We start from the raw sequence: 5,903 nt of genomic DNA, 5'->3' as shown, positions 1-5,903 counted from the left end.
ACATTCTGGAGATCATATGAGAAAATTTACTTAACTTGGTAAACTAATAGTTTAGTACCTGTGGCAGAAGGTAAATCAATTGATTAAATCCTGTTGACTTACTCTTACTCTCTGTGGTTCAGCTCATAATACAGTACAACACCACCTAATTTTTTTTGTGCATAAATTCCTCCTTACAAGTTTTAGTTTATGGGGCCAGCATTGTGACTTAATGGGTTAAGCTGCCATGTGTGACACTGACATCCCATTTTGGGCCCCTGTTTGTGTCCCAGTTGCTCCACTTCTGATTCAGATCCCTGATACTGGCCTCTGAAAAGCAGTAGAAGATGGTCCAACTATTTGGGTCTCTGCCACCCACAAGGGAAAAACAGAAGCTCCTGGCTTCCGAATTTAGCCTGGCCAAGTATTGGGATTTGAGACCACATAGGGAATAAATCAGTGGATGGAAGATCTCTCCCATTTCCTCTCACCCACCACCGCATAACTATAAGTAAGTAAATAAATAAATGCATAAATAAATAAATAAATCTACTAAAAATTTTAGTTTACGGATTCAAAAATTGAAAGTGCAAAATTCTAGGAAAAATAAGCAAGGTCCTTGGTGAAACAGACTGTGAAATATTGCAGCCATGCTTCATCATGTTTTTCTATACCTATAAGTATATATACACAGAAGTTGCAAGCATGTATTAATTCCTTTTTTTTTTTTCAGCTTAAGTCCCCATATACAAAAAGAATTTTTGTTGTTTGACTGAAAAGTCAAAGCAGTCAAACTGGAGTGTGTCTAAGCAGAATGCTAGCAAAAATAAAAGAAGCCCTTGAATACATGATAAATTAAGCATAGCTTCAAATAGCTCCATCACATGTGTCTTTCAACAAATAATGCAACCTGCCTTTTCAGTTGCATGCAACAACCAGAATCAAGATTATCCTTACTGAACTGATAAAATTTTCTAATACTATATCATATTTAGTAAATCTTCTACCTTTGACCCTTGAAGAAAATTTTAAGTCTCATTGATGTAAATATGTTAGCAAAAGATCCCATATTATAGCTTTTTAAAAAATAGTAAATATAATGTTTATGAGAAAATACCAAATGTTTATAAATAACATGATTGAGTTGTATTTTTCTTTTTATCTAGATTTCTTTGCTTACTTAAGCAATCTATTTAACAAATCATTTTTCATCTCCATCTTGTTTTTTATACCTTAATTTAATTCACATCTCAAATACAATATGTAGGTTATCTGTTTCCATAAAATAAGACCGACTTAGTATGTGAATTCCTACTCATTCACCACAGTGCATATTTTAGAACACAATTAGGAGCCGGCGCCGTGGCTCAATAGGCTAATCCTCCACCTTGCGGTGCCGGCACACCGGGTTCTAGTCCCGGTCGGGGCGCCGGATTCTGTCCCGGTTGCCCCTCTTCCAGGCCAGCTCTCTGCTATGGCCAGGGAGTGCAGTGGAGGATGGCCCAGGTGCTTGGGCCCTGCACCCCATGGGAGACCAGGAAAAGCACCTGGATCCTGGCTCCTGCCATCGGATCAGCGCGGTGCGCCAGCTGCAGCGGCGGCCATTGGAGGGTGAACCAACGGCAAAAGGAAGACCTTTCTCTCTGTCTCTCTATCTCACTGTCCACTCTGCCTGTCAAAAAAAAAAAAAAAAAAAAAAAAAAAAAGAACACAATTAGAAGAACTGAATGAAATGTGTGCTTTATTTATGAAAGTAATCAATGCTCATTAATTGTTGAAGATCATTAATGTGATTTTAAAGTCATGCTTTTAAAATACGTTTAGAATTTGTGAGGATTTTTTGAGTATGCATGAATCAAATAGGATGGACAATATTATTGTACATACAGATTAAACAGAATTTCTGCCTCCATACTAGTTTTTTATGTAAAGCAATTTTTAATTTTATAAATAATTTTCTTAAAATTTCTTATCTTTAACAAGCTATATGATTTTAGATACAAAGACACTTGTTTAGAAGGGACTATGAATATACAATATTTTGGTTTGACCTCCTCTTTTAAGTTAAACAAATGGCAAAGCGCTTTAAGTAACCATTATGATACTGTACACAATAAAATCAAAGAAGTTAATCTTACAAGAGCTTAGTAAGTTACATTATTAACTTTAACTCAAACACTGAACCAAAATTTTAGTTTAAATGCATTTTTCATATTTAGACTGAGCTTTTGATATTTCTAAATTATGTTTCAAAGTAATTAAACTGAAAAACTATGCTCTCATAATTAAATATAATGGCCAGGCAGTATGCAAAATGCTTCAAGCCTTTGAGAGATACTGGATTAGTGGTTTTAATAAGCATGTGCTTCTACTAAAACATCATTGCAAGTAACTTTCATGGATTGTTTGTAACCATGTTTCTAGAAAATTATTTAAATATAAGGGTAGAGAAATTGCTTTCTGTAGCAACATATTATCTTGCATTTGTTGTACTTTCCTTTACCATTTAGAAAACTATTTCAGCACTGTTAATCTTTCTTGACACAGACTACCAACACATGTAAACAACATCCAGGAAGAATTTGGAGATGCCCAATGCAGTTGTTGAAACTGCCATAAGCCAAAAATTCCTCCCCCACCACCGTGTGTGAGTGTGTGTGTGTATGTGTGTGTATGTCATTTCTTCATCCCTCCCTGACTCTGCAGCTTTAGGTGAAACACTCTCCTCTGACCATATATAACCAATTAATATGTCATAACTTAATAATGATTACCTCGAGACAAAAAAAATGTTTGCAGAAGTTAATGTTTTCCTTACTTTGAACTAGCTGTGACTTTTGGCTAAAGGCCAATTTTTGGACTGGGATAAATTTAATGTACTTTTCTTTAAAATTGCCAAGCATGAAATAGTATTCTAAGCTGCTATTGCCATTTCACAACAACTACAAACGGTTTTCTAGCATGACAAAATAGTTTCCTACATTGAAAATCACCTTTGATCTTTCTCACAGACCTTTGCTACAATGTTACATGGAATTATGAAAAGGAGCTTAAAATGCCACCTTTCTTTCATTAAATAATTGGGTTACAGAGAGATGCATAATCTAAAAGAACTTTAGAAAATTATGCAGACACATATTTTTAAATGTTATATGACATTCTTGTTAACATATTATATTGCCTTCAGATTTTCTGAAACAATTATCCAATTATAGAACCAGGGATATAATGTTTTAATAATCATGCTTCTTTACAAACCGAAATGATACTGGGATCCAAGATCAACTTGATGTGTTTATAGTGATAAAATATATGAAAATACATGAAAAAGGTAAATGCTCTGAGCCTTCACAGTGCATCCTCGGACTTTCCTAGGACACATTTAATGCCATAACTATCTGTCTCTAAAGAGAAGATGAAAAATTTCAAGATGTATTACAAGGCAGTTATAATCAAAACAGCATGCTATTGGCATAAGAATAGACATGTGGAGCATTGAACAGATTAGAGACCCCAGAAATTAATCTATTTATCTACCACCAACTGATTTTTGACATATGAGCTAAAAACACTCCCTGGAGAAGGGACAGTCTCTTCAACAAGTGGTGTTCAGAAAATTGGATCATGGCATGCATAATTATGAAACAAGGCCCCTATGTTATACTCTGTACAAATATCAACTCACATGTACCAGGGATCTAACTTCAAGACCTATAAGAATGACATTACTAAAGAAAAATATCAGGTAAATACTGCAAGATATTGTCATAGGCACAGAATTCTTGAATGGAACCTCGGAAGCACAGTCCATATAGACAAAGGTAGATAAATGGGATTACACCAAACCATGAAGCTTATGCACAGCAAAGGAAATACTTAACAAAGTAACAAAGTATTCTTATGCAACCGATAGCATGGCAGAAAATATTTGCAAACTTTACATATGATAAAGGATTAAAATATCCAGAAAATACAAGGAGCTCCAAAAATCCCATATAACAACAAAATAAACAATCCAGTTAAGAAATAGGCTAAGGATATGAGCAGGCATTTTGCAATGGATGAAATAAAAATGGCCAACATGAAAAGATACTCAGAATCACTTGTTATAAGGGATATACAAGTAAAAGCCACAGTGAGGTTCCAAATATATATGAAATGATATAATTTAGTAGCAACAATATCCCATTTACGTTCAAATGCACATATACTTCTCATAGTGATTACTACAGTTAAGTAATTTAATATATACATCATGTTATATAGTTATTCTGTATATGTTTGTGGTAAGAATATCTAAAATCGGGGCCAGCACCGTGGCTCACTTGTTTAATCCCCTGCCTGCAGCATCAGCATCCCATATGGGCACTGGTTCTAGTCCAAGTTGCTTTCTTCCAGTCCAGCTCTCTGCTGTGGCCCGGGAGAACAGTGGAGGATCTCCTAAGTTCTTGGGCCCTGCTCCCGGGTGGGAGACCAGGAAGAAGTACCTGGCTCCTGGCTTCAGATTGGTGCAGCACCAGCCGTGGTGGCCATTTGGGGAGTGAACCAACAGAGGGAAGACCTTTCTCTCTGTCTCTCTCTCACACACTGTCTATAACACTACCTGTCAAATAAAAAATAATATCTTAAATCAACACTCTGAGGAATCTTTAATCCACTGTTTCAGTCCCCAGATGGCTGCAACAGCTGACCAGAAACCAGGAGCCTGGAATTTCTTCCAGGTCACCCACGTGGGTGCCCAAACACTTGGCATTTTGTATACTTAGGCCTATCTCTCTCCATTTCGCTCCCTATCAGCCACAGCTGATAAACATTGTCCTATTGTCTAGTTTCTAAGTATTATTTTTTCTTTTTTAGGTTCCACTTATAAGACGTATAATGCAATAGCCTTTTTTGTGTGGCTTATGTCACTTAATGTAATATCCTCCAAATTCATCCATGTTTTTTAAAATGTCATAATAAACTCTAGAAAACATATAAAGCATGAAGACTTAATCACATGAACAATGGATCATAGAAGAAATCAAAAGGGAAATTAAAAAATTTCTGAAAACAACTGAAGATGACAATACAACATATCAAAACTTACCAGGTACAGCAAGAGCAGTGTTAAGAGGAAAGTTTATAGCAATTAGTGCCTATATTGAAAAATTGGAAAGGTTATCAAATAAATGATCTAACAATGGATCTCAAGGACCTAGAAAAACCAGAATCTAACCCATTAGTAGGAGGAAAGAAACAATAAAATTTAGGGAAGCATTAAACAAAATCAAATCAAATAAACCTTACAAAAATTTAGTGAATGTCTTCTCAGCCTTTTGGCTAAGATCAAGTGTAGTAAAAGTTCAGTGAAATGAAGAGATTTTTTTTAAAATATACCAAAGAATTTTCTTTTATAAGATTTATTTTTATTTATTAAAGAGATCAAGAGAAGAGTGGAGAGAGATAAGAAGAGAGAGAGAGAGAGAAAGAGATCCCACCTGCTATTTCACCCCTGAATTGCTGCCACAGCTCAGGCTCCACCAGGACAAAGTTGGGAGCCTAAAACTCAAAGTCTTCCCACATGGATGTTAGAGACCAAACCAGGTGTCCAATTACCTGCTGGCTTCCAGTATATACATTAGCAGAAAACCAGAATTGTGAGAAGAGCCGTAGCTCAAACCCAAGCACTCCTATATAGGATGCAGTTGTGTTAACCTCTAGGTCAAACAAACTTCCTTTCTTTTTAAAGTTGAATAGTAATCATTCATATCACCATTTAGTTATTCATTCATACACCAGCATTTCAGTTGTTTCTATATCTTGGCTATTATGAGTAGTGATGAAATAAACATGGAAATACAAAATGAAAAAACTAATAATAATAAGGAATATTCATAAATAGGAAAAAGCATCAATGTAAATGCCAATGAGTTTACAAATTT

The 5,903-nt window shown here is 35.4% G+C and overlaps 1 pseudogene; it reads left to right on the top strand.

Annotated features, from left to right (window-relative positions):
• Nucleotides 1-5,281: 5,281 nt before the first annotated feature.
• On the top strand, nt 5,282-5,370 carry LOC127483013 (U2 spliceosomal RNA; annotated as a pseudogene).
• Nucleotides 5,371-5,903: the final 533 nt, after the last annotated feature.

This window comes from Oryctolagus cuniculus, chromosome 4 (genome assembly GCF_051225735.1).
Source record: "Oryctolagus cuniculus isolate XC-2025 breed Fujian yellow rabbit chromosome 4, ASM5122573v1, whole genome shotgun sequence".
NCBI lineage: Eukaryota > Metazoa > Chordata > Mammalia > Lagomorpha > Leporidae > Oryctolagus > Oryctolagus cuniculus.
This window is presented reverse-complemented; position numbering and strand designations above follow the sequence as displayed.